Source organism: Procambarus clarkii, chromosome 30, assembly GCF_040958095.1.
Source record: "Procambarus clarkii isolate CNS0578487 chromosome 30, FALCON_Pclarkii_2.0, whole genome shotgun sequence".
Lineage (NCBI taxonomy): Eukaryota > Metazoa > Arthropoda > Malacostraca > Decapoda > Cambaridae > Procambarus > Procambarus clarkii.
Genome location: NC_091179.1, coordinates 15,939,267 through 15,960,684, shown reverse-complemented (window position 1 = coordinate 15,960,684; position 21,418 = coordinate 15,939,267). Strand labels below are relative to the sequence as shown.

The window sequence follows — 21,418 nt, the reverse complement described above, 5'->3', positions numbered from 1 at the left end:
CTAACTACTTTTTTTTTCCTCCACACCCCCCCCCCCAGGAAGCAGCCCGTGACAGGTGACTAACTCCCAGGTACCTATTTACTGATAGGTAACAGGGACATAGAGTTAAAGAAACTCTGCCCATTTGTTTCTGACTGGTGCGGGAATCGAATCCGCGCCACAGAATTAAGTGTCCTGCGCGCTATCCACCAGGCTACCAGGCCCCCCTGTGTGTGTGTGCGTGTGTGTGTGAATTCTTCAACGGTGTCTCTAGAGCTGCTCTGTAATTAGCAAATTAGTGTTGCTGTTGTTGTTAGCGTGTTGACCATGTGACTGGTGGCGTAGATAACGCAGTGTGGATGTCCACGCACCAGTCGGGTCATCATGACTGACCCTGGTGGACATTAATGGCAGTCAAGAGAAAGGCATTACTCTCTCCCTCCTTACATCATGACTCATCAACAAAGCACGCGCCGGTGTCAACACATCAACTGAGAATTCGTACACTGGTTCTCCGTTGATCAACATGTTAATAACTCCCTGGTTACACCGTAGCTCCTGAACTGTGACTATATACACCAGTGAGAGACACACAGTGAACAGTACCAGGTACTGGTAATGGCTCCAAAGGGCCTCCACTTACGGGGCTATTCATGCCCGTGCCCTCTTTTGGGTGGCTTAATCTTTATCAGTCAATTAACAGTAAACAGTGTTGGTAATGTCCCCCCTCCCTCACCTGTGTCCTGTTGGGCAGATACAGCAAGCACTCAAGGCGCTGACAGCCTGTAGTACTTACTGTTGGCTGGCGTTCCTAAGGGGCCTCCTGTTACACCAGGCCTGGTCTGACGTACGTTGTTACTCTCACTCGTTGGTGTAGCACTGCTCCCGTTACTCTCACTCCCTCTTGTAGCACTGCTGCCGTTACTTCCACTCCTTGTAGCACTGCTCCCGCTACTCTCATATGCTTTCACACTCACAATCTACCACTTGTGACATCAGCCTCGCTTGGTGCAGGTGATATCGTAGCGTGGCCCACGCGGCCCGATACATTCGTCAGGCGAGCAGTAGACACAACCATAATGCGTGAGCATCGCCGCCCGCCACAGCAGGAGCACAGCTGACCACTGACCGGACCAAAGAGCTAGAGCTCAACCCCCTGCAAGCACAACTAGGTAAGTGCCGGAGTTTGCCCAGCTGACCAAAGGGACGGACCTATACCCTCTACTTGTACGACAAGGAATATGTCTCCCACAAAAGAGATTATATACCTGAGACAAAAAGCATATTTCAATTTAAAAAATATATATATCCACACTTAAAATCGTTGAGCGCTATACTGTTGATCACATGGTAATTCGCACTTGGTACTCGTTAATATCACAGCTCTTGTGGGAAAAGGTGCGTTGAGTGTGTGTGTGTGTCCATGTATCACCGGTGGGGAGGACTGGTCAGGTGGCCCACCTCTGGACCCACCCTCTCGCTCTCCTCCCGCCCACCTCTCTATGCTCCGCCCACCTCCAAACCTTGGGACTTTTTTTTGTTCTGTAGAGGGGGGTGACGAGATAGGAAAATAATCACGAAATCAATGGATTAGCCCCAGGTTTGATGAGAACTGCCGATGTGAGAGAGAGAGAGAGAGAGAGAGAGAGAGAGAGAGAGAGAGAGAGAGAGAGAGAGAGAGAGAGAGATATATATATATATATATATATATATATATATATATATATATATATATATATATATATATATATATATATATATATATAATATATTCATAAAGGAATATAGCTCTGTAGATGTATTTTGTGAAGTACTGTATGGCAGCCTGTCAACATATTATTGCGATAATCCCTCTGTTACTACTCCGTTCAGCAGAGTTCATCTGTGACCACAGGTTGTAAGAGGTGGTGGCCCACAGAGCACTGTAAACTGTGAAGGGACATATACCCGTGATCTGGGCTTATACCACCTGGCTTGTCCCTGCCACTCATCAACCAACAACAAACTTCCAAGGGCCAGAACCTCCTCATCCCAGCCTTAACTAACTGTAAACAACGTATAACTCCACCGGAAGAGCAACGCCCCAAACGTCAAATCAACACATAAGAATAACTATAATATGTAACATATTATACATACAGGGAGGTCCGGAGCTAATGCGGAAGATTAAGGCGCAGATATAGCATGAATCATATTTTAAAGGCACTGTTGACCACGGCATCAACGTTGTTTGCTTCGTAACCCGAGCTTGTCCTCGAGGGGCACTTGTTTACGGTCTTGCACCAGCGCTGCCGAACAACGAACTCGAGGTAACAGCCGCAATATAGCCGTGACAAATAAGGAAAATATGAATCTATCGCCGAACAAGAATCTAACCGCCACGCACAACCCTGGCAGTTAGCAGCGATGTTTGAAGTCTTAATGGCTCAAGAGCTGGAGCAAGACAGACGAGGATCAGCTCCCGTAGGGGTGGCTAGAGTGTGAGGTCAGGCCAGAGGTCAGGCCAGGGGTCAGGCCAGAGGTCAGGCCAGGGGTCACCGCAGCGTCTCTAGAGATAAGTGCTGCAGTCAGGTAATAGTGACCTGAACCCGTGAATTGCCGAGGGGGATGGTAGGGGGATGGTGGTGGTAGCGATTGTGATGAGAGTATGAAAAGTTGCAGGTAGTGAGCTGGCGACATAAGTTAGCGTTGTGGTGGTGCTGTTAGTGATAGTTAGAATAGTGGTTGGATTAGAAGTTACTGGTGAAAAATACTGATAAAAAGCACCAGCGAGAGGGAAAACTGCCACTAGCAAAAGGTTAGTTATGTAGCCTAGTCTATACATATATATTAAGAACAAACTGTCCTAAATAAACAATGAAGAAGTGTTCTCCTTCGCCCAAACAGTGTACACAAGCAAGGATACAGACACCACACGTACCACAAACACAGGTAGTTCAAGTTCAAGTATGTTTATTGAGATAAGAAAGAAATACACCTCAAAGGGATAGAGTAGCTTAGGCTACCTAAGACAGGTAGCCGCGCTCCATAGACCTCCAAGTCTTCTAAGGAGACGAAGAGGGGCTCGAGTTTGTCCAAGTATTACTCGTTTTAATGAGAGGTATAAGTAACAAGGCCGACTTGCAGTCAGCTGGCAAATGTAAACACGACTCTCTGGTTATGTACACACAGTGTGGAAATTAGTCTGCTAGGAGCAAGCATTGTTGAACACTTGTCCTTGGAAGTTGAACCAGACTCGTTGTTCATAGTTCTGTTTGTCAGTCGTTGCCTCCTCGTTGCTATCTGTCTGTCTCTGTATCTGTCTGGTCTGTCTGTTTCTCTCTCTCTCTCTCTCTCTCTCTCTCTCTCTCTCTCTCTCTCTCTCTCTCTCTCTCTCTCTCTCTCTCTCTCTCTCTCTCTCTGTATCTGTCTGTCTGCTTGTCTCTGCGCGTGTGTGGCTGGAGGTGGTAAATATTTACAGCAGAGGTGGTCAAGGTTGCCGGGAAGGTGGTTACGGGCGCGTGCCTGCCTCACCCCTGCCAGTGATGGAAGTGAATGGTAATCGAGGCTTTGTAAATGTCACGGTGTTGGCAGCTCCCGCCCGAAGGCCTATAGTAGGTGTCCGGTGCCACCATCACCAGACCCGCCTCCACCACTATCTTCATAATCATTAATGTTAACACCGCCGCAACCACCATTACTAACCACTATTTATCACTATAGAGTCTGTTCACAACCCATAGCGGAAGCACTTGCCAACTTTCGCCCCCCCAAAAACATAAATATGATCCCATAAACTATTTATCAACACTCAAATATCAATATAGGGTTTTCTACAGTGGAACTGCGATCTAGCTCCGTGGACTAGATCTGTGGCCTAGTGCCTGTGGCCTCTACAGGCACTCGGCGGTGAAGGTCTGACACCTCCCCCCACCCACCCCAGGCCAAGAACCCTCCCTCCCCCAGCTCCTCGAACTCCCAGACCCAAACACCCCCCCCCCACAACTGATATCACCTGTAGCCTCTGATATCTCTGATCACAAGATACTCTGGCAAGTTCAGCAAGTTACAAGGTCGTTCCTAAACCTGTCATCACCTCTCCCCTGCCAATCTTCCCTGCCTCCACTAACCTACTCTGCTTTTGAACACCGTTCACTGTTTCCCGCCATAAATGTTTCTTTCCCAGCCCGTCTTCCTGTGCCTCCGCCCGCTCACCGCCTCGCTCTCCTCCACCCATATGTCTTGCTCCCCCCACCCACCCATTTTACCAGCCCCCGCCCACCCTTGCTTCCCCGTCATGCTTTCAGTCAAGCATGTAATAAATATAGGTAAATGACTAAGAGGTGAGTGGCTTGAGTCAGCGGTCAGCCTGTCATGGACGGGCGCTGTCTGCCTGTCAAAACACACACACGCACGCGCGCGCGCTCACACACACACACACACACACACACACACACACACATACACACACACACACACACACACACACACACACACACACACACACACACACACCGCATACAAAATTCTCAGCGGAATTGACAGGGTAGAAAAGGTCAGATTATTTAACATGGGTGGTACACACACAAGGGGACACAGGTGGAAGCTGAGTACCCTTCTGAGAATATATATATATATATATATATATATATATATATATATATATATATATATATATATATATATATATATATATATATATGTCGTACCTAGTAGCCAGAATGCATTTTTCAGCCTACTATGCAAGGCCCTATTTGCCTACTAAGCCAAGTTTTCATGAATTAATATATTTTCTCTAATTCTTTTCTTATGAAATGATAAAGCTACTCATTTCATTATGTATGAGGTCAATTTTTTTTATTGGAGTTAAAATTAACGTAGATATATGACCGAACCTAACCAACCCTACCTAACCTAACCTAACCAATCTTTATAGGTTAAGTTAGGTTAGGTGGCCGAAAAAGTTAGGTTAGGTTAGGTTAGGTAGGTTAGGTAGTCGAAAAACAATTAATTCATGAAAACTTGGCTTATTAGGCAAATCGGGCCTTGCATAGTAGGCTGAGGAGTGCGTTCTGGCTACTAGGTACGACATATATATATATATATATATATATATATATATATATATATATATATATATATATATATATATATATTCCCTGTTCAAGGACACTGTTACGCTCGACTTAACTACTTTGAGGAACATTTAATGGCGATTTCATGGTGGAAGAGATGAACGTGACAGCTTAATAGAGGATACATTTTGGTGGCGGGGGAGAGGGAGGGGGATGGGGAGAAGGAGGGGGGGAGGGGTAGGGGAGGGGGGGCAGTGGTTGTCCGATGGGAAGTTTTACCCAACGACAGCTGCTCCTGGTGGTGCTCCTGGTGGTGCTCGTGGTGGTGGTGGTGACGACTTGGGAGACACCGCCAACCTTGCGTCAGGCTTCAAGGAGGTGGTGTTCAACCCGGGGGAGAAACAATGGCACACAACAATCGTGCCGTGTGATCCGGTGCCAAAAGAGAATAACAAAGGGGGAAAAAAAATCGAATTTCGTAAGGGCGACTTGAGCCACTGGAGCAGCAACAACTGATTGACGTCTGACCAAAGTGCGCAGGAGTAAGTATTAGATTGTCTTGTGTCGCCGACTCATTTGGGATAAATTTTAAATTTAAATTTTGCCCCAAGGGGCCAGTTTATTGGGCAGCGCCACTCATCTTGTGAGTGGACACACCGCCATAGTGACAGTATTGGGCAGCGCCACTCATCTTGTGAGTGGACACACCGCCATAGTGACAGTATTGGGCAGCGCCACTCATCTTGTGAGTGGACACACCGCCATAGTGACAGTATTGGGCAGCGCCACTCATCCTGTGAGTGGACACACCGCCATAGTGACAGTATTGGGCAGCGCCACTCATCTTGTGAGTGGACACACCGCCATAGTGACAGTATTGGGCAGCGCCACTCATCTTGTGAGTGGACACACCGCCATAGTGACAGTATTGGGCAGCGCCACTCATCCTGTGAGTGGACACACCGCCATAGTGACAGTATTGGGCAGCGCCACTCATCTTGTGAGTGGACACACCGCCATAGTGACAGTATTGGGCAGCGCCACTCATCTTGTGAGTGGACACACCGCCATAGTGACAGTATTGGGCAGCGCCACTCATCTTGTGAGTGGACACACCGCCATAGTGACAGTATTGGGCAGCGCCACTCATCTTGTGAGTGGACACACCGCCATAGTGACAGTATTGGGCAGCGCCACTCATCCTGTGAGTGGACACACCGCCATAGTGACAGTATTGGGCAGCGCCACTCATCTTGTGAGTGGACACACCGCCATAGTGACAGTATTGGGCAGCGCCACTCATCTTGTGAGTGGACACACCGCCATAGTGACAGTATTGGGCAGCGCCACTCATCTTGTGAGTGGACACACCGCCATAGTGACAGTATTGGGCAGCGCCACTCATCTTGTGAGTGGACACACCGCCATAGTGACAGTATTGGGCAGCGCCACTCATCCTGTGAGTGGACACACCGCCATAGTGACAGTATTGGGCAGCGCCACTCATCTTGTGAGTGGACACACCGCCATAGTGACAGTATTGGGCAGCGCCACTCATCTTGTGAGTGGACACACCGCCATAGTGACAGTATTGGGCAGCGCCACTCATCTTGTGAGTGGACACACCGCCATAGTGACAGTATTGGGCAGCGCCACTCATCTTGTGAGTGGACACACCGCCATAGTGACAGTATTGGGCAGCGCCACTCATCTTGTGAGTGGACACACCGCCATAGTGACAGTATTGGGCAGCGCCACTCATCCTGTGAGTGGACACACCGCCATAGTGACAGTATTGGGCAGCGCCACTCATCCTGTGAGTGGACACACCGCCATAGCAGAATGTACAACACTCCCCAATAGGAAGAAAACCCGCTGGGTTGTTCATCCTGTCACTTGTACCCAGACACATAAATTACGTTCACATTTTGTTTTGTTTTTAATTTCCTTGCTCGTCGAGGTGACGGAGGCTGTATTGAACCACCTATAAGATGACCGTAGCATCCTGTTTACTCACAGCCCCGCTCCCGTGCCAGGTAAGTCACGGGCTCACCATACCCCGTGCTACTTGGAACTTTTGTTCTGAGTAGCTGAATCTAAAATAACAACAACAACCTGTTTACTCCTCCTATGATAAGATTTGCACTCAGCTCCGCCCTAGCGCCCTGCCATTCACGGTGGGTTAAGAGTGCCTACTTCTCACTTCCCAGCTTCACTCACGCACTCGTCAAGCTTCACTAGTGATGTTTACACTTGTACTCACTCCTCTACCTTGAGGCGAGTGGTTCCTCGCTCTTGTTCTCTGATCCTCGTTCATGTTTACGGGTTGGGTGTAGGCCTGGTAGGCCTCTCGTGTCAGTTGGGTGTAGGTCTGGTAGACCTCGTGTCAGTTGGGTGTAGGTCTGGTAGACCTCGTGTCAGTTGGGTGTAGGTCTGGTAGACCTCGTGTCAGTTGGGTGTAGGTCTGGTAGACCTCGTGTCAGCTGGGTGTAGGTCTGGTAGACCTCGTGTCAGCTGGGTGTAGGTCTGGTAGACCTCGTGTCAGCTGGGTGTAGGTCTGGTAGACCTCGTGTCAGTTGGGTGTAGGTCTGGTAGACCTCGTGTCAGCTGGGTGTAGGCCTGGTAGACCTCGTGTCAGTTGGGTGTAGGTCTGGTAGGCCTCTCGTGTCAGCTGGGTGTAGGTCTGGTAGACCTCGTGTCAGTTGGGTGTAGGCCTGGTAGACCTCGTGTCAGTTGGGTGTAGGCCTGGTAGACCTCGTGTCAGTTGGGTGTAGGCCTGGTAGACCTCGTGTCAGTTGGGTGTAGGCCTGGTAGACCTCGTGTCAGTTGGGTGTAGGCCTGGTAGACCTCGTGTCAGTTGGGTGTAGGCCTGGTAGACCTCGTGTCAGTTGGGTGTAGGCCTGGTAGACCTCGTGTCAGTTGGGTGTAGGCCTGGTAGACCTCGTGTCAGTTGGGTGTAGGCCTGGTAGACCTCGTGTCAGTTGGGTGTAGGTCTGGTAGGCCTCGTGTCAGCTGGGTGTAGGCCTGGTAGGCCTCTCGTGTCAGCTGGGTGTAGGTCTGGTAGGCCTTGTGTCATCTGGGTGTAGGCCTAGTTAGCCTCGTGTCACCTGGGTGGACGCGTAGCAGGTTTCCTAATCACCTAATCCTATCTCTTACAGTTAGCCATAAATTTTCATAACGATTTTCTCTTATCTTATGAGAAAGTTGGATTTTCCAACACATAGATACATGTGTCACCCCTCTTCCCCCGCCCCCCCAACCCGCTTTTCGGCACCTATGTCACCCCTCTTCCCCCTCCCCCCCCCCCCCACACATACACTCACTAGCTCTCTTAACACCCGGGACGACATGACAGAGCCCCGGTGGACGACATGACAGAGCCCCGGTGGACGACATGACAGAGCCTCCGGTGGACGACATGACAGAGCCTCCAGTGGACGACATGACAGAGCCCCGGTGGACGGCATGACAGAGCCCCGGTGAACGACATGACAGAGCCCCGGTGGACGACATGACAGAGCCCCGGTGGACGACATGACAGAGCCCCGGTGGACGACATGACAGAGCCCCGGTGGACGGCATGACAGAGCCCCGGTGGACGACATGACAGAGCCCCGGTGGACGACATGACAGAGCCCCGGTGGACGACATGACAGAGCCCCGGTGGACGACATGACAGAGCCCCGCTGGACGGCATGACAGAGCCCGGGTGGACAACATATGTCCTCAACTCCGCCAAATGACTAACAAGAATTTCAATACAGCTAAAGCTTCCATTAATGCCTTAAACACACAAACTCAATTAGACACGTCGTACGTCACGCTAAGGTGACGTACGACGTCGTTAAGGAGGTCGTTAATTGGAGTGATAGTCACGGCTAATTCGCGGCGACACAAGACAGCCCAGATAAAGAGGGCATCATACCCGACCTTAAACTCTCTCTCTCTTCACTACCCGATATATAATCCGATTATAAACTTTGAACAAAGTGCCACGCCCGTGTCCAGGAATGAACAAAAAACAGTGTCGAATTAAGTGAACACTTCGCAAATGTCGTTTAGACATGACAAATGTATATAATCACGTCTTTTTATACAATATATAATTGTATATTGAGGAGTTCTATTTTTTTTTATGTAAGATATAGATTGTCCAGTTGAGCAGGTAAGAAGAGCAGGAGACAGTTAGGCCTATCATTTTTGGCGGGAAGAATGAAGGAAGAAAGCAAGAAGGAAGGAGAAAGAAGGAAGATGAAGGCGTCGAGGAGGGTAAAGAAGGATTAAAGAAATCACAGGGTGATGGTGGGAGGGAAGGAAGCGAGAGGGGACAATGATGGAGGTGACTTTTTTTTTTAAGATTAAGGCAGCGTCTGGGATCCTCTGGGACGGAGGTTCGAACCCTCATCACGGCCCTTGTGGATTTGTTCATGGAGGTGACATGAGAGGGAGGGAGTGATGCAGGTAGATGGCAACATGTTAGAAGGAAAAGGTAAAATACTCATCACCACCAATGAAAATCATTACACTGGACGCTGCAGCATTTCTCCAGCGTCTCTCTGACACACACACACACACACACACACACACACACACACACACACACACACACACACACACACACACACACACCCTTCACGGCTGGTACACATTTCTAAGATATATTTCTCTCGGATTTTTTTGTTCTGCCTTGTAATGCAGTGTTAAAACTCACTAGGTAATTACTCTTGGACAAAGGCTTCCACAGTCGAAGGCTACGATAATGTGTGATTGTCATTTTCATTTCCCGTAATCTAAAGAGGCATCTCTAATGCGCTAGAGTGGCACTGGCACTAAAGTGCCTCTCGGCCAGTTAGGCAACACTTGGTTCTGCTTGAGCGGGAGCACTTAAAGTGTGGTCAGCTTAGCAGACCAGTCCGTGTGGCCCTGTGCTCGGGTGCTGTAGAATGTATACGTAGATGTATAATCCTGTACACTCATTTCACACCGACAAACACGAACAGAGGCCAGTAATAATAACCATTCCACCGACACAATTACTCTAGTGCATGTTCTCCTCACTAGATGGCAGTAGGTGCCGCCTGCAGCTCTCCTCACTAGATGGCAGTAGGTGACGCCTGCAGCTCTCCTCACTAGATGGCAGTAGATGACGCCTGCAGCTCTCCTCATTAGATGGCAGTAGGTGCCGCCTGCAGCTCTCCTCACTAGATGGCAGTAGGTGCCGCCTGCAGCTCTCCTCACTAGATGGCAGTAGGTGCCGCCTGCAGCTCTCCTCACTAGATGGCAGTAGGTGCCGCCTGCAGCTCTCCTCACTAGATGGCAGTAGGTGCCGCCTGCAGCTCTCCTCACTAGATGGCAGTAGGTGCCGCCTGCAGCTCTCCTCACTAGATGGCAGTAGGTGCCGCCTGCAGCTCTCCTCACTAGATGGCAGTAGGTGCCGCCTGCAGCTCTCCTCACTAGATGGCAGTAGGTGCCGCCTGCAGCTCTCCTCACTAGATGGCAGTAGGTGCCGCCTGCAGCTCTCCTCACTAGATGGCAGTAGGTGCCGCCTGCAGCTCTCCTCACTAGATGGCAGTAGGTGCCGCCTGCAGCTCTCCTCACTAGATGGCAGTAGGTGCCGCCTGCAGCTCTCCTCACTAGATGGCAGTAGGTGCCGCCTGCAGCTCTCCTCACTAGATGGCAGTAGGTGCCGCCTGCAGCTCTCCTCACTAGATGGCAGTAGGTGCCGCCTGCAGCTCTCCTCACTAGATGGCAGTAGGTGCCGCCTGCAGCTAAATTCATATATCTCATAATAAGAGTACGAGGCGGACAAGCAGTCTAGCATGTCAACAATGATTGAATGATTCAGTAAAGTCTGTGTCGTCGTGCAGGTATCTGGGTCACCGACACAGTGTCCAACACGGCCGATTACGACGACCGAGTACAGGCTCTCGGGTACAAAAGATTGATTGATGATTGATGAAGATTAAGCCACCCAAAAGGTGGCACGGGCATGAATAGCCCGTAAGTGGAGGCCCTTTTGAGCCATTACCAGTATCAATAGATGATACTGGAGATCTGTGGAGGTGCGACTGCACCCTGCGTGACGGGAGATGTCTCCCGTGAGGTACAAAATACTGTACTCGGCTTATATATTGTGTGTATCGTAGGCTCACGATTGCTATCCACAGGGGGATAAAATTGGTATGGAAGTCTGGGTGGATGTACCTCAGACTGGCCGAGGCGACAGATGTCGGAAATGGATAGACAGGTACCAGTCATTATATATCAGGAGGGATTGATTTTTTCTTAGGTGAGTGGGTGGAGGGAGGCCGGCTGGAGAAGGGGGTGTGTGTGTCTGTAGGTGGAGGCGAGTCTACAGGTGGAGGTTGAGTCAGTCTGTAGATGTCCCTTTCTTATCACCCTTCATGTTTCTCTCTTCCTCAGGAAGAAGAGAAGTCCAAGCAGCGTCACCAAGATGGTTGAGAGAGGCAGCCTCGCTCACCATTCCCACCGGCGCCACTCACACGGTAAGAGACACAATATTTTAGTGCTATTGTGGGCATCAGAAATGTTACAGGAACAACCGTGGACATCTTCAAGAGGAAACTAGATTGTTTCCTCCAAGGAGTGCCGGACCAACCGGGCTGTGGTGGGTATGTGGGCCCGCTCCAAGCAGCAGCCTGGTGGACCCTGGTGAATCTCACAAGTCAAGTCTGGCCTCGGGCCGGGCTTGGGGAGTATAAGAACTCCCAGAACCCCATCAACCAGGCATCAACCAGGCATCAACCAGGGGGCTTTTTTATTGGGGCTGTTAAACAAGCTGTTGGTGATCGACCGGAAATGGGTTCTGTTTGCTTGTCCTTGCTTGTCCTTGCTCACAAAGTGTTCCTGGGAAGTCCTTCACCCTGGAGCCGAGTACTCGATGTCTTTGTGGCCATGTCCGGTTTCCTTGGTGGCTCTCTGGCTTTGTCTATTTATATCACACCAGTTTTTACTTGGTTCAAGTACGTTTATTGAGACAATCAGATACATCACAAGCCTAGGGCATCTTACAAAGAACGTCGCTTTTCGCTCGTATGCGTTACAAATTGTCGTACTAGAAAATTGAAGCGGCTGGCGAAAGCGACGTACTGTCCCGTTTTCTGTTTTGGGACCTCTGGTAGGTTAGGAGAGACCACGTTCAATTGACCGTTTTCTTGAAGTTGGGAAACCTTAGGAGGATGGGCTGAATCTCAAAAGTGGTGGTGGTGATGTAAGGGAATTATCAGCGTCAAACCATTACGACTATATAGCACTGGGAAAGGGGTCAGGATAAGGATTTGGGATGGGACGGGGTGGAAAGGAATGGTGTCCAACCACTTGGACGGTCGGGGATTGAAGCAAGAGCGTCGCTCTACCGTCCAGCCCAAGCGGACGGGCTCAAAAGGATAGAGTAGCTTAGGCTATTTCTACCCTCCTTTTACTGTCCATGGAGGACAGAAGAAAATGTATATATGCTGGTTAGCATTGTAAATGTGTGGCCACGTCTGTGGTAGAAAATAATAATAATAATAATAATAAAAAAAACTTGGTCGTTAACGGCAAACTTTAAATTAAATTGTTCATAATAATCGACTTGAATTTACAAACTGTGTCAAACTAACGCGCAAATCTTTTCCCCAGTATTGCTAAAATAGCCCAAACAGTTTCGTAAACTAATACTGAAGACGGAAAAATAAAAAGGAAAATCGTATAGGCTGATTTGGTGTTGGTCTCAAGACTTATCAACACCTGGAGAGTTCTCCTTCTGAAGATGTATTAATATACGAAAGTACTTAAGGAAATTCCTGTTTCAATTTTCCTCCGTGGTCTGACACTGTCACATTTTTAATCACGTGTTTAAAAATGTGACATTCTCATCGACTTGAGAATGGTCCAGGACGGACCGAAACGTCGTCGTCCCTTCAACTTCTAGTGTGTGGTCTGGTCAACATACTTCAGCCACGTTATTGTGACTCATCGCCTGCTTATTTTTCGTGATTTACACGCATCTGGAGGGTTATTAAGGCCACCAGAATGGCTTACTAACCAGCCAACTAGAATACTTTAGTCCTGAACATTGGCCATGACTAAAGAAGACTCTCAGACTCTGTAAGACCTTTTGTGCCTCTCTGTAATCCCTTTTTGCGCTACTGCTCACAGGATGAGTATGGGGTGAACAATCAACTGATTAATGATTGATAAAGATTAAGTCACCCAAGAGGTGGCACGGGCATGAAGAGCCCGTAAAAAATCAACTCACCTCAATATATATATACACTGAAAAGCAGGCGATATACCTCTCAGTGTATATCTATATATCCCCAGCCGTGGGAGGCGTTCGTGTAGGTCGGATACATCGAGACGACTTCAACATGGCGGTCAATCCTGGGCGACACCTGCTGGGAATACCAACCAGGACAGAACGTGGAGAAAGGTGAGTGTTGGCCAATGGGCGTCCCGCTCTCACTCGTAAACAAACAAGGGCGCGTTCAAACATTCACGCTCGAGCGGACATTATCCCTTAAATTACCCGTTCGTGTTCAAACGTTCACGCTCGCATTCATATCCACGCGGCCAAAGGTACATAACTTGTCAAGACCAGAGGCCAGGTTCACGAAGCAGTTACGCAAGTACTTACGAACGTGTACATCTTTCCTCAATCGTTGACGGCTTTACTTACACTTATTCAATAGTTTACAAGCATGAAAACTTCCCAATCAATTGTTGTTATTGTTATAAACAGCCTCCTGGTGCTTCAGAGCTCATTAACTGTTAATAGTTGTAAACAAAGCCGCCAAATATTGAGAAAAGATGTACAGGTTCGTAAGTGATTGCGTAACTGCTTCGTGAATCTTAACATAGCGTGTTGAATCCCTCGTTCGCGTTAAACCAATCATCAATTGGTCATTTTTCTTTTCGTATCGCAAGTCTCGTTGAACCACTGAACACTCTTCACTATGTGTGTGCGTGCGTGCGTGCGTTGGGAGACCATTAATGCCCGCCTTTTTTGTCTTCTGTTGAGAGATAACTCATGACTGCCCCGTTTTCTGTTGTTTAAGTGCTCGCTAATTTCGCGAGTCTCATTAATTTTGCGATTGCCTTACACGACCGTCTCGCTGTGTTTTTGTTTCCGCGAGAGAGAGAAACTTATGAGCGTTTGTTATGTAAGTTGTGGGCGTGTGGTAGCCTTGCTGGGCGGGGGACTGGGGGCGGGCTCCAGGGCGCCATGTACAGCACTTGTTTTTTCCCGCCCATCTGAGGCGTGACGTTTTACCCGGGAAAATTTTGTGGGAGACGAAACTTTTTCCCGAAAACATTCTGTTTTTATGGGTGATGCATGTCTCTTGTAAACTTTTCCCAGATATGCTTTCGTTAAAAACCACGATTTTCACCTTGTTTGTGGTTACTCATGTTTGGTAGACTGTGTACTCACTTATTTGTGCTTGCGGGGGTTGAGCTTTGGCTCTTTGGTCCCGCCTCTCAACTGTCAATCAACTGTGTGTGTGTTTACTAGTTGTGTTTACTAGTTGTGTTTTTGCGGGGGTTGAGCTTTGCTCTTTCTGCCCGCCTCTCAACTGTCAATCAACTGTTTACTAACTACTTTTTTTTCCCCCACACCACACACACCCCAGGAAGCAGCCCGTGACAGCTGACTAACTCCCAGGTACCTATTTACTGCTAGGTAACAGGGGCACTTAGGGTGAAAGAAACTTTGCCCATTTGTTTCTGCCTCGTGCGGGAATCGAACCCGCGCCACAGAATTACGAGTCCTGCGCGCTATCCACCAGGCTACGAGGCCCCCTAAGCCTGTGTGTGTGTGTGTGTTCTTTATCGTTGTTAGGTATGTGAAGCCTTTTAGGCTTGGCGTGATCTGCCTACCCAACAACCTGTTGTGGGTTGTATCCTACCCGCCAGGATACAACCCACAACAGTCGCCTAACTGACGGGTGTTTACACACAGAAATCACAATAGCGTAATGCATCAAATGAACAAATCTCGGACGTGAACAAATCTCGCTGTCGGACGTAGGTTCGAACCCTCGTCACGGCCCGTGTGGATTTGCTCACCGGTGTTTATATACTGTCAGGTGAACAGAGACATCAGCAAAGGATGACAAAGATAACCCCAGCAACAAGAAAGCTTCCATATGAGGAGAGATGTTGTTGTTGTTGTTTCAGATTTAGCTACTCAAAACGAAGTATCCATGTAGCACCGGCTATGGTGAGCCCGTAAGAGGAGAGATTGAGGAAGCTACATTTATATTCTCAAGAAAGACGAAGAGTTGGGGAAGAGTGTACCTTACCTACCTTGAGGTTACCTTGAGGTATTTTCGGGGCTTAGCGTCCCCGCGGCCCGGTCCTCGACCAGGCCTCCTGTACAAGTGGTAAGGGGGCATAACAAAAGGGATACTAATAAAATATTAAATATATCAACACAAAATAGTACACGCAACACTGGATATATATAATAGGTAAGTTTAGATTCAAGGGAATACCTGGGTAAATACTGGTTTGGAAACTGGGGCTATAGGTCTATGAAACAGTTTACCGGGTAACAGAATAGACGAGGGATCGCTTGATTGTTTCAAGCGTAGGTTAGACATGTATATGAATGAGTTTGGGTGGATGTAGTTAGGCGCTGCCTCGTATAGGCCAATAGACCTTATTCTGCAGTTTTCCTTAATTCTAAACTTCTTACGTATGAGGCAAAAAATTCTTCATCAGTAATCATCAATCGAGATTAGAACAACATCATTAGCATATGTACTGATAACAGTTAAAATGTAGGGAAATACATTTTGTCGTAGCTCAGTCGATTAAGGCAGCGTCTGGGATCCTCTCGGACGCAGGTTCGAATCCTCGTCACGGCCCTTGTGGATTTTTACATTTTGAAGATTATATATTTTTTAGAAGATCTAAGTGTTTTAAGATGGGAATATTAGTAGAAGCAGTTTAATGCTGAGAAATATGGGGCATTATGTCTAACAATTATCATCAAATTACCAGACATCAACCAGCCAACACTGAAATTGCCAAATTTGAATACGATACAGCTGGTATTATCATCATGCCTTCAGTCACAATAACGGGGCTGAAGATATGATAACCAAACCACACATTAGAAACACAAGAATCAAGGTACCTGCAGAAGGCTTATATTGGCCCATACGAGGCAGCTCCTATATTGAATCGACTTGAGAATGGTCCAGGACGGACCGAAACGTCGTCGTCCCTTCACCTTCTAGTGTGTGGTCTGGTCAACAATCAGCTCCTATATTTATATCCACCCAAACTCATTCATATATATATATATATATATATATATATATATATATATATATATATATATATATATATATATATATATATATATATATATATATATGTCTAACCTACGCTTGAAACAATCAAGGGCTCCTACTTCTATTATGTTAGTGGAGAAATGACGTTTCGGTCCGTCGTGCACCATTATCAAGCCGCGTGGACCGTTATCTGAATACGATAATGATGTGTTATAATTTGTTGAAATTTTATTCCAAGAACTCATTCTAGAGATGTTAAAAAATGAAGCCAATTGGATATTAAGATTGATAACGACAATTACAAGTAATAAGACAGTTAGTGACCCTCGTTAGGCACCTTTAATTGATGCAGTTTTAGAAATTGTACTACAAAATGGATATAAATTCTCAGAAAAGCGTACAGGAAGAGATAGCAAAAATGGGGTAGAAAAACCCTAAGCTACTATATCCCTTTGAGATGTAATTTGTTATCTTGTCTCAATAAACATACTTGAACTTGATGGCAAAAGTTTAGCCCAAGGAATTAGTGACCTTTGACGAGCGAGATTAAATTTTTACGGGCTATTCATGCCCGTGCCACCTCTTGGGTGGCTTAATCTTCATCAATCATCGTCAATCGAGATTAAAAATCTTTATTTGACCTTACGTGTTAAGGCGACGAGCAAGGGAGACCGTGAGTGATGTACACAAATGGACGAGGGGATATTAATAGGGTGCTATCTTGAGGTTATCTTGAGATGATTTCGGGGCTTTTTTAGTGTCCCCGCGGCCCGGTCCTCGACCAGGCCTCCACCCCCAGGAAACAGCCCGTGACAGCTGACTAACACCCAGGTACCTATTTTACTGCTAGGTAACAGGGGCATAGGGTGAAAGAAACTCTGCCCATTGTTTCTCTCCGGTGCCTGGGATGGAACCCAGGATCACAGGATCACAAGTCCCGCGTGCTGTCCTCTCGGCCGACTATATGGACACGATACAGTGGATTCAAATTGGATGAATTTCGATTTAGAACGATCTGGGTCAATATATTCTGGTATGGAAATAGTGTTGAATTCTGGAACAGGTTAGCGGGTCAAAGAACCTGGAATAGCTGATTATTCAATCGGTGTTCAGGCGGGATGTAAGTAGATGCCTCGGATGAGACAATAGACTTTTTACACTATACTCTATTCTGATGTTACAGTTGTACACAATTAAGATATCTTCGTGTAGAATAGAAGTGATTGTAAATGTAAACATCAGTTGGGAGTGAGCAAGGCTGGTGAGGCTCCCTGGGGGTAGGTGTAACCCTGACATTTACACTAACATTTGATGATAAAGTCTAGAAATGCATAAGGATCAAGGTAACTGCAAAAGGCCTATATTGACTCACACGAGGCAGCTCTTATTTATATCCACCCACATCCAGTCACATAGATGTCTAACCTACGTTTGAAACAATCCACCAACTCCTTGGCCTTATACTATCCAGTAATTTATTCGATAATGTTGATGGATGACAGCGTGGAATAAGAGGATGACCTCACGGTGCGGCCGCCCCTGGGGGAGCGGTCACGACTGGCGTCCTACAGAGGGCAGCACACTCACCAGTGGTACCAAGTGGTAACAAATGACTTTACCTTCAGGGGGCTGCGCCTTCGACGGTCAGGTGTTGGGAGGCGTAACTCTTGGGCCTGGCTGAGGTAGAGATATGCAGCACTTCCTGTTTACGGCTCGATGTCTCTTTGACTAGTGTAGTCTTATCTGACTCGCTTTTGACTAGAAGACGTTGTTGGGTAGTGAGAGTACATCCACGGACGACAGGAACAAGACACGTCCTCGATAAAACACGTCACTTTAGGTAGTTAATCCTCGATAGCACCATTCAAATGTTCCGTCACGATTTGATCCGCGCGCCTCTCTTGTGTGTGTCGGATGAGCGTGGTGGCCGCCGCAAGAGGAGGCTGCCTCGGGAGGTGTTGACGGTGGGAAGCGAGGCACAAGACTGTCCTAAGTCAGCCGCCAGTTACCGAGGTCAACTCCGTCCAGGCTCCCTTGGGTATTCCCGGTACTGTCTAGTGTAGGCTCGTGGGCCCTCGCCCGCTACCCTCCCGCTCTCAGCTGGTGACGCGCTTCTGACTCGTGACGCACCGCTGACGCCCCGGCAACATGTGACGTGGCAGTGACGTAGCTTGTCTTCGTGACGTAATGTGGACCAGATACCCACATGAGAGACGCATACGTTCCTTCTCCTCGATTATACAAACATTTTCCCAGATATTTTTGTGACGAAATGTACTTTTTATCTAAATTTATAAATTCTTGTTTACATTTGCGTGTAGTGGCAACTACGGGATGATCACAACTTCCTCGTAAGGTCAGTACAAAAACAGTGATCTGGGGCGAGGATATACCAGTTAGTGGCTCGGGCCGCCGGAGTTGACGGGTGACCCGCGACCCGACATCCTTCCCCCTCCCCCCCCTCCCTTCTCCTGCTCTAATATAACATACATATATTACTATATTCCGACCAATCGTCGCTTTCGTGGACACGCAGAGGTACTACAGTGCTCTTCAGAATTATATTAAAGCTCGGTGGTTTGACACGAACGGCCCGTGGTTCAGTGGTAGAAAATTATCGCCTGCTACAATGGTTTTCCAGCCAGTTATAGCCCCGCTCCTGTGCCAGGTAGGTCCACTACGGGCTCACCATAGCCCGTGCTACTTGCAACTTTTGTTCCGAGTAGCTGAATTTAAAACAACAACAACAACACGAACGGAAGAAAAGCAAGAGGTGAAGACTGAACCACACACGCCAGAAGATGACAAGACGACGACGTTTCGGTCCGTCCAGGACCATTATCAAGTCGAATGTGATGATGGTCCAGGACGGACCGAAACGTCGTCGTCTCCTCATTTCTAGTGTGTGGTCTGGTCTTCATGTCTTCAGCCACGATATTGTGACTCGTCGTTGACCAGACCACACACTAGAAGGTGAAGGTGGTCTGGTCAACATACTTTAGCCTCGTTATTGTGACTCGTCGTCTGCAAAAACAAAGAGGTGTGGAGGTAGGAAGGAATTGGAGGAAAATTTTAGGCGTGAGAGAGAGTTGAATCCCAACTGTCTATATGCCATAAAGGGTCGCAGAATGTGTGACCCTTGACGGGAGACATCTCCCGTCCACAAGGCTAACCATAGCCCGTGCTTCTTGCCCAGCTCCTGTGCCAGGTAAGTTACGGGCTCACCATAGCCCGTAAGTTACGGGCTCACCATAGCCCGTGCTACTTGGAACTTGTTCCGAGTAGCTGAATCTATAACAACAACAACGTGTGACCCTTCCAATATCTAGTTCACGGCTCCCTGATTCATGTTGCAAGCTACCTATCCTCCGCTTCCTTGTCTCATTGTTGCCACTGGTCGGCCGAGCGGACAGCACGCTGGACTTGTGGTCCCGGGTTCGATCCAGGGCGCCGGCGAGAAACAATGGGCAGAGTTTCTTTTATCCTATGCCCCTGTTACCTAGCAGTAAAATAGGTACCTGGGTGTTAGTCAGCTGTCACGACCTGCTTCCTGGAGGTGGAGGCCTGGTCGAGGACCGGGCCGCGGGGACACTAAAAGCCCCGAAATCATCTGAAGATAACCTCAAGATAACCATCGTACCGTTCGGTATAATTTACGCACAATTTTCCTTCTCTTGAAACTAAGGTGTTTCTCATTTACAGATTTATAAACTTTCCAGGTGTTTAAATTCTCTGATAATTATCTTCGGTACCTTACAGGGAATAGCTGGCAGATACCAGTCTGTAATTTAGCACCTCTTGCCTGTCTTCCCTTCTTAAAGCTCAGAAAGCAGTTAGCTTTTCTCCATATTTCTGGCTCGTATGGATCAATAGGAGAAGCCTCGTATGGACCAATAGGAACTGCCTCGTATGGACCAATAGGAGCTGCCTCGAATGGACCAATAGGAGCTGCCTCGTATGGACCAATAGGAGCTGCCTCGTTTGGACAAACAGGAGCTGCCTTGTATGAACCAATAGGAGCTGCCTCGTTTGGACAAACAGGAGCTGCCTCGTATGAACCAATAGGAGCTGCCTCATATAGATCAATAGGACTTCTGTACTTTCCTGTATTCCTATGTAGTGTTTCTCTTCGTGTTGTCCTCTGCACTTGCGGTGCGCCAGAAGTTGGTATGTGAGGTTCCTTCCGCCCCGTAATTATCCAGCGGCTCGTCCCCAGGGAACCCCCGACGTATAGCTGTAACGTTGTAAACTGTAAGTTGTTGTGTGTGTCGCAACGACGCAGCACGTCGTAAACACAACGCAGCACGTCGTAAACACAACGCAGCACGTCGTAAACACAACGCAGCACGTCGTAAACACAACGCAGCACGTCGTAAACACAACGCAGCACGTCGTAAACACAACGCAGCACGTCGTAAACACAACGCAGCACGTCGTAAACACAACGCAGCACGTCGTAAACACAACGCAGCACGTCGTAAACACAACGCAGCACGTCGTAAACACAGCGCTGTGGTTTGTTTTGCTGGGTTTCTCAGTCCTGTCTATAATCCTTTTTGACGGGTTGAACTGCCTTCTTTACCTTGTTCAAGAGGATATTTTCAAGAGGAAACTAGATTTATTCCTCCAAGGAGTGCCGGACCAACCGGGCTGTGGTGGGTATGTGGGCCTGCGGGCCGCTCCAAGCAACAGCCTGGTGGACCAAACTCTCACAAGTCAAGCCTGGCCTCGGGCCGGGCTTGGGGAGTAGAAGAACTCCCAGAACCCCATCAACCAGGTATTAACCTCCTTCACCGCCTACCGTGAAGCACAGAGATCCGTGCTGCGACCCGCGACTTCTCTCCTCGTTCGTTGAAGACGTCTGATCAGTGAGAAAATTGATGATTGATGAAGATTAAGCCACCCAAAAGGTGGCACGGGCATGAATAGCCCGTAAGTGGTGGCCCTTTTGAGCCATTACCAGTATCAATAGATGATACTGGAGATCTGTGGAGGTGCAACTGCACCCTGCGTGACGGGAGATGTCTCCCCCGTGATCAGTGAGAAAACTGCGAGACACTTTTAAGTGCATTGGGGAAAACC

At 48.1% G+C, this 21,418-nt stretch overlaps 1 protein-coding gene across 5 annotated transcripts in view; it reads right to left on the bottom strand.

Annotated features, from left to right (window-relative positions):
• The window catches only part of mol (dual oxidase maturation factor 1 mol), a 76,300-nt gene that overhangs the window by 26,961 nt on the left and 27,921 nt on the right, over positions 1-21,418 (bottom strand). Inside the window, exon 1 of one of the 5 annotated variants that reach the window (XM_045754148.2) lies at positions 17,956-18,331. The exons of 2 other annotated variants lie outside the window; for them this stretch is intronic. The gene's annotated coding sequence lies outside the window, so the exon portion shown is untranslated. Of the gene's footprint in view, positions 1-775; positions 1,099-17,955; positions 18,332-21,418 lie in introns of those variants that run through there. 2 more of the 5 variants (XM_045754149.2, XM_069333935.1) reach the window with 2 other exon arrangements.